This window comes from Lactuca virosa, chromosome 2 (assembly GCF_052849685.1).
Source record: "Lactuca virosa cultivar CGN04683 chromosome 2, Lactuca_virosa_CGN04683_v6, whole genome shotgun sequence".
NCBI classification, from domain to species: domain Eukaryota; kingdom Viridiplantae; phylum Streptophyta; class Magnoliopsida; order Asterales; family Asteraceae; genus Lactuca; species Lactuca virosa.
The window spans coordinates 184,616,404-184,629,415 of NC_136427.1; the positions used below are offsets into that span (position 1 = coordinate 184,616,404).

The following is a 13,012-nucleotide window of genomic DNA, read 5'->3' on the forward strand; positions in this document are numbered from 1 at the left end:
ATATGAAAGGACTTCAATGCCTTGGAGGATCTTCTCTATCCAAACCATGGAACTTGGTGAGTTGATGTATGAAACTTGACTTTAATTCAATCCCTCAGCGGTTTGCGGGATAAACAATACCAAGAGGTGTGTAAATAACATTCGTTTCCATCATTTGTCGAAGTGTCAACTCTTGAGGGGGATTGGGTGGATTGGGGTTATTGGGATATTGTTGCATGTAATTAGGAGGTTGTTGGTAAGGTGGGTATGGGTATTGTTGATGATTGTACATTTGTGATGGATAAGGTTGGTAGTTAGGATATTGGTTGTAGGGGTTGTTGTTGTGGGTACATTGGGTGTTGGTACATTGGAGGTTGTTGGTAATGGGGATGATTTGGTTGATGTGCTTGTTGGTGTTGAACTTGAAAAGCATTGTTTTGAGGTTGGTTGTTTTGGTGGAAGTTTTGGTTTTGTAGTTATGGTTGTTGATAAATGGGTTGATTTAGGTGAAGAGGGGGTTGATTCCAAGGTGACATATCTATGAGAGGTTCTTGGTGGTGTTGTTGTCTTGGTTGTTGGGATGGGGTATTGGCATCTTTATTGTTTGGGTTTGGGTAGGGATTGTGAGGCGGAGTGTGATTCATGTCTATGTAGTTTTCAAACGGAATGTCTTCTAAGGAATGACCAACAATTGGAGAACTTGGTTCGGTGGCGGCATCACTTGAAGTATGAACTTGATCTTCTATGTTGATTAGTGGAGAAGAGGAAGAAGCTTGAACGAGTTGTTGTTGCTTTGCTTGTTTGGCTAACTTTTTCAACCTTTTTGCTTCTTTTTCAATCTCCGGATTGTAGAGTAGTTCACCGGTTCTTATAGACCTAGGCATAAACAATCAAATAACAATAACCAATATCCCCGACAACGACGCCAAAACTTAGTGGGATGTCAAGTCCACCAAGTAAATTATACCATTTGTTTGCAAATAAAACGTAATATAATGGTAAAAAGGGGTATCGATCCTCGGGGAAATGGTTGTATTCAATCACCAATGCAATCCAATAGAACTAATGTAATAAAACTAACTAACTACAATTAAACTAAAAGGGGGATGTTTGTGATTGCTTGAAAACTAAAAGACTTGAATAACTAAAAAGCTTGCAATTAAGCAAAATAGTGAGATGCTCAAATATTGGATAGAATTGGTCAACCAAGGCAATTCAACACAATGAGTATTTGTGTGTTTATCATTAGGATTCAATATGAAGCTTATCATTCATCCCAAATTGGTTATAGCTTCAAGCTCCAATCTTTTCGTGTGGTCTTGACCGTCTTTTCAAGAATTTGCTTGACTTCTCTATTTGATACTTCGGCTTGGCCATTTGTTTGTGGATGGTAGGCAGTTGATATCCGGTGTGTGAAACCATATCTCTTCATCATGGTTTCCATCATTTTGTTGCAAAAATGAGTGCCCCTATCACTCAGCAAGGCTCTTGGTACACCATATCTTGCAAAAATGTTTGACTTCAAGAAGTCAATGAAAGTTTTAGAATCATCTGCCTTGTAGCCTTTGCTTCCACCCACTTTGAGACGTAATCAGCCGCCAAGAGTATGTAATTATAACCAAAAGAGACATGGAATGGGCCCATGAAATCGATTCCCCATACATCAAACATCTCACAAATGAGGATAGGGCTTTGAATCATTTCGTGCTTCATGGATACGGTTCCCATTCTTTGACATCTATCACAACTCTTGCAAAATAGATAGGTATTTCTTGACATTGTTGGCCAATAGAGTCCAAATTCTAGCACCTTCTGCATGGTTTTGTTTTGACCAAAATGGCCTCCACATGCATACTCATGGCAAAACTTCAAGATTGATTCGACCTCATTTTGGTGAACACACCTCCGTATTAGTTGATCCGGACAATGTTTCCAAAGATAAGGGTCGTCCCACATATAGTATTTAGAGTCACTTTTCAACTTGGCCTTTTGGTACTTGTTAAATGTATGGGGAATTTCTTTAGTAACCAAGTAAATGACAATATCCGCATACCATGGAATGGTGTATGAAATGTAGAAGAGGTGTTCATCCGAAAATTCATCAAGGATGGAAGAAGAAGAGCCACCAATATTCAAACGACTTAAGTGATCCGCAACTAGGTTTTCGGCACCGTGTTTTTCCTTTATTTCAAGATCGAACTCCTGTAAAAGAAGAATCCACCGAATCAACCGTGGCTTGGCATCTTTCTTGGTCATTAGGTACTTCATGGCCACATGGTCGGAGTATACAATCACTTTTGTCCCAAGAAGGCATTGTCGAAATTTCTCTAAGGCGAATACAATGGCTAGAAGTTCCTTCTCGGTGGTAAAATAATTGGCTTGAGCATTGTCCAAGGTATTTTTCAAACAATTGGAGAACTTGGTTCGGAATGTCTTCTAAGGAATGACCAACAATTAGAGAACTTGGTTTGGTGGCGGCATCACTTGAAGTATGAACTTGATCTTCTATGTTGATTAGTGGAGAAGAGGAAGAAGCTTGAACGAGTTGTTGTTGCTTTGCTTGTTTGGCTAACTTTTTCAACCTTTTTGCTTCTTTTTCAATCTCCGGATTGTAGAGTAGTTCACCGGTTCTTATAGACCTAGGCATAAACCATCAAATAACAATAACCAATATCCCCGGCAACGACGCCAAAACTTAGTGGGATGTCAAGTCCACCAAGTAAATTATACCCTTTGTTTGCAAATAAAACGTAATATAATGGTAAAAAGGGGTATCGATCCTCGGGGAAATGGTTGTATTCAATCACCAATGCAATCCAATAGAACTAGTGTAATAAAACTAACTAACTACAATTAAACTAAAAGGGGGGTGTTTGTGAGTGCTTGAAAACTAAAAGACTTGAATAACTAAAAAGCTTGCAATTAAGCAAAATAGTGAGATGCTCAAATATTGGATAGAATTGGTCAACCAAGGCAATTCAACACAATGAGTATTTGTGTGTTTATCATTAGGATTCAATATGAAGCTTATCATTCATCCCAAATTGGTTATAGCAATCATGAAGCATGATATGCCAAGATTTCTCATAGGTAGTATGGAGGTTGGGAAAGCCCACAACACACCTTCTTAATCAAAATCAAAGATTCAATTGAAGCAATTGAACCCAAGAAAGTTGATTAGCCTTAAGAATAAAGGAATCCCCAATTCCTAGAGGATGTCAATGCTTACACATCCATAAAGGAGTCATGATTAATAAGCTAGAGATAATTTCTACAATCATAAAGCCCTTGTTCTAAGTAAATTCAATGATTCAATGCTAAACCAAAGAAATAAATCATTGCTCATTCAAGTACCAAGCTCATGATCAAAGTATTAAACAAGCATAAGAAATATGAACTAGAATCATAAACATAAGATAAATTACAATTAAGCATGAATCCTTCAAAACCCACAAATATCCAAGGGTTTTAGCCAAAGTTAACCAAAATGAGAAACTAGCCACTCATGGCAACAAAATAACAATCACAAAAGGGTTTTTGCACCAAGAAACTAACAACTGGTAGAAAGATGAGAAGAATGTGTATCAATGTCACACCCCCGAACCAGACGGCGGAAACGTCCGAGGGCTCGCGTGACTTAAATTGAAATATCATCACAATAAATATACATGAAACATAACATAAGCATCACCATGCATTAATACATTACAAATGACCTTGTTCATATCAAGTACATTGTCTAAATATTACATATACATAGCATAAATTGTTTGAGAGTCACAAAACATAACATCCTAACACACTTGGAAATTTTCTTCAGCTTATCTGTTACCTGAGAATACAAGTTATTTTGAAAACGGTCAACATATATAATGTTGGTGAGTTCATAAGCAGGTTTGATATGAAAATGTTTTGTATAGTTTGTAAAACCCAGAAAATCCGATATTTTCTGAGACGGCAATTGTTTATACAATAGGTGTGATGATCTATAAGTATGCGTGAATGATTTCAAAACGTGAAAAAGTGATATGTTTCTCATAATAAATTCCTGTATTGAAAGTGCAAGTGAATAATGTTGTTTCCCCGGAAAACCCGATGTTTTCCGATAAAATAGTATGATCGTTTTGTATTATTGTATCGTCACAACGAATGAATATGATTTCCCATGATTACTTAGATGGTATTGGATCTCTATGTGAGTCGTTATAACCATGCATAATAATGACTAGTTCGTCTGTCTTGGCATTCTTGCGAATGCCGGTATTGAATTAAGATTTTGTCACCCTAGACTGGCCGAGTCTAACTGTAGCGAACAGCTTAGGTGTGGGGGAGTCACCCCCGTATAGATCTATACACAAACTCTCGCTCTCCCTCCAGGAGACTTTGATTATAACTACAGACTACGACCGACACTTATTGGTGTCGCCCGTTATTACTCACTAAATCCAAATGAAATTGAATAACCTTGGTTAACGACCTGATTTTTGTTTACTTGAATAGAAGGTAAGCCTAACAGACGAAGAGAAGAGGACTACGGGGGCCCACTAATCACGTATGTTATTAAAGGCTGTCGAGTATGCGAAGGACACGTTAACCCATCACGCATATGATTTATTTGGACCTTACTAGCAATGCAAATGGGCCACTACGACCCAATAGCATGTAAAAGTCATTGAGGGTCCATTAGGCATGTAATTGGGTCACCTGAGGCCCAATAAACATGTGTATTTATGTTGGACCCAAAAATCATGATATTGGGCCACAAAGGCCCAATAACACGAAAAGAAGGTATTTGAGTCCAACCATTGAATCGCTTATGTTTTATCGAGTTTAATTCGTATTGTTGGTATTTTGTTGTCTACTAAATGTTTATTCACAATGTTTAAAAAAATAACTTAACGTTCAAATTATAACGATGTTTTAGTTATATATATATATATATATATATATATATATATATATATATATATATATATATATATATATATATATATATATATATATATATATATATTATAAATCATGAATTATAAACTTGATATTTTTAACCCAAACATTTATAATTGTTTATTTGGCCCAAAAACATTTAGATTGACCATTGTGGCCCCTTTTTCTATAAAAATGGCACTTTTAGTCCCTTTTTATGAAAATTTACATTTTTGGTCCTTAAACCATTTTTCTTGACATTTTCCACCCAAACTTTATTTGAATAGTAATTTTAGCCCAAAACTATTGCATTTGTCATTTCCAGCCTTTATTTGTAAAAAGTTTACATTTTTGGCCCAAATTACGTAAGTTTTACAGTTTTGACCCCAAAATCAAAAACTTTGCATTTTTAGTCCAAATTTGGTAATAAACTCATTTTCAACCCCTGAAAAAGTTTATTTACATTTTAGACCCATAGTTTGTTAAATTTTCCAATTCAGCCCCTCAAAACCTAATTTTTTTCTCAACCTTGGGCCCCAAACCCATTAGGCCCAATTTTAAGCCCATTAAGCTAAAATTTATGTTTTTGACCCTTTGAAAAGTGTTATTTTCATAAAAATCAGCTTTTATACAAATAAACAAATTATAACCCTCATAAACCGACAATTTACAATTTATACCCAATCTTTGTTATTTTTGCAAAAATGACACTTGTAAGGTTCTTTTGGTTTTGTTTTTCACTTTTTAAACTTAAGGACCCTTAGATCTATGATGTATGTTGTTTATTATGTTTTTGTTTATGATTCTTTCACCCTTTTTGCTATAGATCTTGAAATATAACAAATATTACATATTATCACAACCAAAAACTAAAGAAATCACATACAACATGCAAACACACATAGATCATCACATAATACTTGTATTCTCCCCCCAAAAACAAGTAAAAACCGAAAACAAGGGGGTATGAACTCACCTTGCTTAGTTGTTTCGGTTTTGAAGAATATGTGGAGAAGATTTTTGGTCTTAGCAAGCCTCCTTGAGTTGATTTCGAACTTAAGAAGCTTCTAAGGTGTTCATGGAGTAAAGTTTTGTAAGAAAGAATTCTAGATGTTGTAATGGAAGAAGATGTTTGTGTTTGATAGCACTTACCAAATATTGACAACACTTGATGAAGATCCTTGAATCCAAGCTAAATTTTCGAGATTTCTTTGAAGGAAGAAGGAAGATGATCTTTGAGAGTAATGGAGAGAGTTTGTGTAATGTGTGTGTGTGTGTTCCTTCCTTCGGCCGTAGATAAGAAGAGATGGGAGAGGAGAGAAAGGATTGAAGTGACAAATGTGGATGTATGTTGGACCATGCATGTTTATTTGGTGTATAATAAGAAGATGGCACATAAAAGTCAACCCTTCTTATTCTCTTTCTTTTTTTTTATTTGGGCCGAGAGGGAGAGAGAAGAGAAAGGATTTGGGCCTTTAGTGCTTGAGTTCCATAATGTGAAGCCCAAATTGATGGTTTTTGGCCCATTGGGCCCTTAAGAGGGTTTACGGCCCAATTTGCATAAAAGAATGAGTTTTATGGCCCATTAGGGCTTATTGGGTTTGTTATGACCCAATAAGGCCCATTAAGGTAAACCAATTCATTTTGGATTCATTATGGCCCAAAATGTTAATTTTTATGAAAGAGGGTCCAATTAGGGCCCATTTAAGGGTCCTAAGCCCAAAATAGTCAAACTGGAAGCTTATTGGTCTATTAGGCCCAATAAGGAAATCCTAGTCCATAATGGACTTAAACCAGGATTTTTTAGGGTTTCCAATCTTTTGTTGACCATTTGAAGTGTTTGTATAGAGTGTTTGATGGAATTTTGTTGTTATTGAATAAACATCATGCATACTTTCAAGTTTTAGTCACAAATGTTACTCTTGTTAATGTTTACAAAAATCTTAGAATTCCTAGTTGTGACAATCAAGTTCCCAAAAATTGCCTCCAATGGTCTCTAATGGTGGAAAATCAAAGTATGACCTGCTAAACCTAACCCCCAAAGTATATGGTGAGCAAAATGACCAAAATGCTCAAAAGTGTGTAGTTGTGCGGGTACCCTCGCAGATTTGCGCGACTGAGACTCCACCCTCGCAAATGATGCTGGAATGATATTGACTCTTTTTCTCCACTACACCAACCTACTTCCAAGATTCCTTTGGTCCCCTCCACACCTCACATGATTCAAATTTGGCCAATCATCTTCAAGCTTTAAAATATGGATAGTCCAAGCCCAATATAAGAATCCAAGACCCATCTTCATAAGCCCAAATCATCCAAGTCTTCAACATTTTAAGCCCAATTCCTCTTTAATAGATCCAGAAAGCCCAATAATGCCTCGAAAGCCCACAAAGCCCGTCTCTAAGCTAATCTACAACCGCAACGAGCTCCAAAACCCTGCAAATATCTAATGCAAAATAGAAAGTACCCAACACGATACATGATAAAGAAAATGAAGAATATATAATGCAATACTAATAAAAAGAGCTAAAAAATCTAAAATAAACTATAAAAAAAGAAGGAACTAAAATAAACTATCATTTGCTTAATAGTTAATTAATATCAATATAGGTTTCACATAGCACAAAGCAAGCATCATTCAAGCAGCAAATCCAACAGTCACCAAGGCATCACAAAGATCAGGCAATTCTAACACACATTTCCTGAAGATCCTTAGCATACACACTATCATGCATCTCTAACAATTCACACATCAGTCACAAAAGGCATCTTTGCAAAGCAGGCATCTCTCCTAAGCAGGCATTCTAGCCTGTAACCCTAAGCAGAACCTTATTCTAACTTCTAGCATGTATATCATACTATAACACATATAACATATCAACATGTATGAGTATTTTGAGAATCACTTACTTGAGCTTCAACTAATTATACGCATCACATCCTTTTCTTTTTGTAAAAACTTTTCAAAAATGTTTTTGTAAAAAGAAATCTTTTAGGCCTCAATTTGAGTTCAAACACACTATAGAGTGCGCCCGAATCCCTCAAACTAAGGCTTTGATACCAACTTGTAACGTCCCAAATTTCAAACCAAAATTTTCATTTAAAAATCAAAGGAAACCTTGCCATTCATTCATAAAAGTAAATATTCATTTGTTTCGAAAACATAAATCAAAGTATTAATATTATAATGCGGAATATCTGAAAACATAGTAGTAGATGCGATGTAATCACGTCGTGCTCTTCCCAAACTTCCAAAAAGACCTGCAACATTTAAACTTAAAACCATAAGCACAAAGCTTAGTGAAATCCCCAAGATACCACATACTAATACGGACCCCGCTCAATGTACATAACGGGCCCCGTCCAACATACATAATGGGCCCCACACAACATGCATAATGAGCCCCGCCCAACATGAATAACGGGCCCCACCCAACATGCAAGAGTCACAAAGACAATGTAGCATTCTACACAATATAGTGAGAAGACTCACCTAAACTACTCAACATAAGCTCAACAACTACCTCAGGAACATAGTAGCTAATCCAAGCTACCTAATTCCAAACTGATACCATTACTTAGTCAAATACTCAATTCTACCAAAGTCTGGCCAAAAGTTAAACTAGTCAAAGATCAACGGTCAACGGTTAAAGTCAACGCTTTGTGCAACAAGCGCATCACGCCCTCTCACAGGAGCCCAACGCCCACTACAGGACAAAACAATTGAGATCCAGCTCAAAATCAAGCGTGCATAAGAAAACCCTAAAAGTGTGTCGCGCTAGGGAAGGGCGCACCCCACCTTGACTTAATTGAAATGGTAAAATGACTTAATCCATTAAGTCAATCCCTCAAATTTCCATATCCGATCCTTAACAATGTCCTAATGGATAAAGTTCCCAACTTTACCCATTAAGACACTCCAATCAAGCAAGATATAAACCTTAAGTCTCATAAAGTCCAAAAAAGCATATTTCTTGTCATAATCTAACAAGTCCAAGTCTTCCACTTTCAGATTTGAATCAACTTGATGTCTAAATGGATAAAATTTCCAACTTTATCCATTATAATGCCACAAACTTCCAAGATCTAAAACCCGAAGTTAAGAGATGACTAAGAACCCATCTTTCTTTAAGCATGGAGTAAAGAGAGCTCTTGCATGCACTCTCTACTCCACTAAATGACCATATATCATCCCAAACATCAATCAAAAGCTCAAGATCTCTTCAAACTCTATGGAAAAAGTCACCAAGGGACCAAAAATCATTAAAATGGACCAAATCTTCATATATCCATAGATCTAAAGATAAAACACAATAAAGCTTGGAACTTTGTAACTTACAAAGGTCTAGAAGGTGAAAGGAGGTTGAATACTTTAAATTCATAGCTTTAAAGACAAATCTTTCTTGTTCTTGTTCCTACTAGAGCATAATACCAACAAAAGAGAGCACCTAATGGTCATTAAGAGAGTACTAAAATGGATTTAAGAGAGATAATGACTTCCACACACTATAATGGGGACTAGGGCTTCATTAGAGGTGTTCTAAAGGCGGTGGATGATGAAAATGACAAACCCTTAGGGTTAAATGGCCTTTAAATACCCCCCAAAACCCTAAAAAACGTGCAACACACTGGGTCGGGGGCGCCCCGTGCTCATTAAGGGTGCTCCGCGCTCCTCAAATAAATTCTGGATTTTTCAGTTTTCAGCTTCAAACAATCATAACTTCTTCGTTCTAATTCTGTTTTCAGTGATCTTTATATGCACACGAAGGTATTGACAACCCTAAAATTTTATCTGATTACTTTTGACTTAAAGCATTTAGAACTTAATTCATGCAAAAAGTTCAGAATATCATCTTTTTCCCATTTTACCCCTTTTGGCTGCATAACACAATTAAAGGAATTAAATCACTTAACCAACATTATCAACATCTAATAAGATCTAAACTTTATTCCCTTTAAGCCAAATACCTTTACTTGATTGAGTTACAGTCCGCTATCCCGAAATTAGAAACATCCTGAAACTAGAGTTTGTATGGTGTTTATATTTTTTTATAATTATTCAACAAAAAAAATACAAAATGATAAAATGGTTATTTTTATAATTCAGCATATCAATTCAGAGGTTCTAACCAAACAACATGTTAAAAATCCAAAACCTTTTAGAAATTCAGACCTCTTAAAAATTCATATCCTACCAAACAACCCCTTAAAGTGACGATGTAAGTAAGGAATGGATTGCACGTGTGAGGAAAACAGTAGGAGATGAGAGTTATTAATTTATGAGGTAAGGGAAGACCCATCTTAAGAGAAAATGAATTGGGAAGTGGAGACTAATGAACATGACATCGAGTGAAGAGAGAAGAGAAAAAAAATTACATGTATCCTTTAATCTTTGAAAATAATATTAATAATAAAATTACAAAAATATTAAAAAAAATGAAAGATAGATTGATCATTTACATTAATTTAATAATGTTTTACTAATACTATTAGTCAAAGGACTACATATGCAAGATAATAAAATTCAAAACATGAACTAAAACTACAAATTTCATGAAACCATAGGTACCATATCTGTAATTCAGTCTTAAATCAGGTCAAAACACAACTTCCCGAACTCTTGATAAAGCATTGGCATCGTTTCCCCCATTCCCAACTATGTCTATACAGAATACACAACTAGGGTTACGACAGGCAGCCGTCAATGCCATGGCTTCAATCAATCAAAAGGTTAACCTCATATGTAGATCAAAACCACCGGTGCGTATTCATATTCGTATCAAATGTGTCTTTCTTGTTGCTTCAGACGATGATAATACAACGATAAAATGATTTTGCACCTCCAAACACTCCAGTGATTTTCAAGTTGCAGCAGTTGTTATTAATCGTAGTTTAATTGAAACTTTCGTACTTTTTGTTGTGAAATCGAGGAAGTATTTCGTAGAATCGCTTTTTGATCGTTGTAAACCATGGGATCTACCAAATGATAGTGTTTTAAGTTGAATGGCAATGATGAAAAAAAGGCCGGACTTACAGCTGCTACCTTAAATATGGTTGGTAGTAGATTGATGAGACGTTCTATAAGGTTATTTCTGAGCCATGGTTGATTTTTATATTTCTGTACCTTTTCAAATTCAGATGACTGTTTATTGTGAGCTTGCTAAGTTTTCTTAACTCAAAGTTTCCTGCTTTTTTTTAAATTGATTCTTTGTAGATTGTTGTTGCACACTAAAGATTGTTGAATCATGAATGATGAATCACATCCTCAAGATTCTTTGTAAAAGAATCTAGGGTAAATGTCACTGTGACCCAACCATCTTTATAGTTATGGTTTAAATGGTCCCTATTGTTTTTTTTTCGCACTTGAGAGGAACCAAGTTTTACTTTACCGGCTAAATTGGTCCAGTTACCTGTACCAAACAAACAGGTAAACCATACACGTAATAAGCATAGTCAGCAAGTGAGTTGAGTCTGAGTTAACTCATGTACATGTCACTGAGTTGTGACCGGTTCCTTGCTTGGGGCCTAAGGGTCACTGTGGACCCATCAGTCCATAAAAGCAGTGGCTTATTCGATGAAACCCTAAATCTTCAATACCCTTTTCCACTAAAGGTAACCGACAATCCGACATAACCTCGATACTTCGCTTTCACGTGAGTCACGATGGCGACCCCACCACCACTTTCACCGGATTCAATATCTATAAATTCACGAGACCGTCTCAACTTCGGCGATTTGCATACGATTTATTGTGATTGTGGAGCAGAAATTGCAGAGCAGAAAATGGAAGTCGCCCGTTTGAAAGAAGAAATGGGTCGAGATTTGGTGTTAAGCAGGGTTGAGTCACTCGCATTGCATCGTCGGATTGAGCGCACGGAGAAAAAGGTGACTTCGTTGACTGTATTGGTGATTGGACTTGTGATTGTGACTTTTGGTTTTATGGTGGAGAAGTTTCTTCGTATCGTGAACCCGTGATTTGTTGGTGTTTATGTTGGTGGTTCGTAGTGTTTGTGTTGATTAGGTATGGATGTGTCTTCTTTTGGTAGTATAATGTTGTGTATTAGGGTTTATGTGTTTGTTTTAGCGAAGGTGATTGAAGACCTGTCTAAGACAATTTTGTATAAAGTAACTTTGTAACCGGGTTTATTTAATGGAAAAATAGTAGTTAATGGAAATTACAGTTAATTAGTGTGAAAGAGGGTAATTTCGTCCTTTCACAATTTACCCTTACATATACTCATGTTTCAGACACATATGTGGGCTTAATAAGCTTTCTTTTGCTCTCCTATTCTTCTTACCGTTCAAGTGACCTCACTGAAATGAAGGGTTCGATGAAATCAGTTCAATGCTCGTGTGGATGTGAAGCAATATTACGAATGTCAACTACTAAATATAACCCTGGCCGACTCTTTTATGTTTGCCCCAAAAAGGTAAATGTAAATTGCATGTTAACTGTTGACCTAGATTTTGATAATTTGTTTCTGGGTTTGGTAACTTAATCTATAACAAATAATAACTTCCATTGTAGGGGCCTCGTGATGGCTTCATATGTTGGGCAGATGAAGTGGAGAGTACGAACACGACTGGTGACACAACTTTGGTTACAAATTTGGTTCTGGCAAATAAGAAGCTTCAATCTAATGTTAGAAAGATGAAGTTATGGTTATTTCTAAGTTGGGCTGTTTTTTTTGTGGTATTAGTCTATAAGTTGTAATGGGTTTGTAATCCCTTTCGTATTAAATATGGTTTCCTTTCCTATTAAGATGAAGTTATGGTTATTTCTAATATGGTTTCCTTTCATGTTTACCAATGTATTTGTAATGGTTATGTAATGGATTTGTAATCCCTTTCCTATTAAATAAATGAAAGTACCCTGCTATTGTGTGTCATCGTTTTGTTTGTGTTACTAGTGTACATAAAAAAAAACATTCAACAAACACATACCACAATAATACTACTACGAAACAAAGTTAAATAACACATCAAACAACCAACCTAGTCTTAACACACTACCAAATAACAGTTATGTCTATTCAATATTCATTGGATTATCACCAGAATTTCCTTCTCCATTTTTCCCTTCAACCCTTTTTGCCAATTTTTTCTT

The 13,012-nt window shown here is 36.0% G+C and overlaps 1 long non-coding RNA gene and 1 other non-coding gene across 3 annotated transcripts; both read left to right on the forward strand.

The window, feature by feature from the left end:
- The first annotated feature begins 10,524 nt into the window (after nt 1-10,524).
- LOC145159817 (uncharacterized) lies at nt 10,525-12,794 on the forward strand. Of its 2 annotated transcripts, XR_013737933.1 has the most exons (3): nt 10,525-10,665; nt 12,231-12,335; nt 12,434-12,794. It is a non-coding gene; the product is annotated as an uncharacterized LOC145159817 (long non-coding RNA). The 2 variants fall into 2 exon arrangements; XR_013737932.1 differs by lacking the exons at nt 12,231-12,335; nt 12,434-12,794 and adding an exon at nt 11,518-12,080.
- On the forward strand, nt 10,910-11,006 carry LOC145161836 (small nucleolar RNA snoR113). Its single transcript, XR_013738709.1, has one exon. It is a non-coding gene; the product is annotated as a small nucleolar RNA snoR113 (small nucleolar RNA).
- Nucleotides 12,795-13,012: the final 218 nt, after the last annotated feature.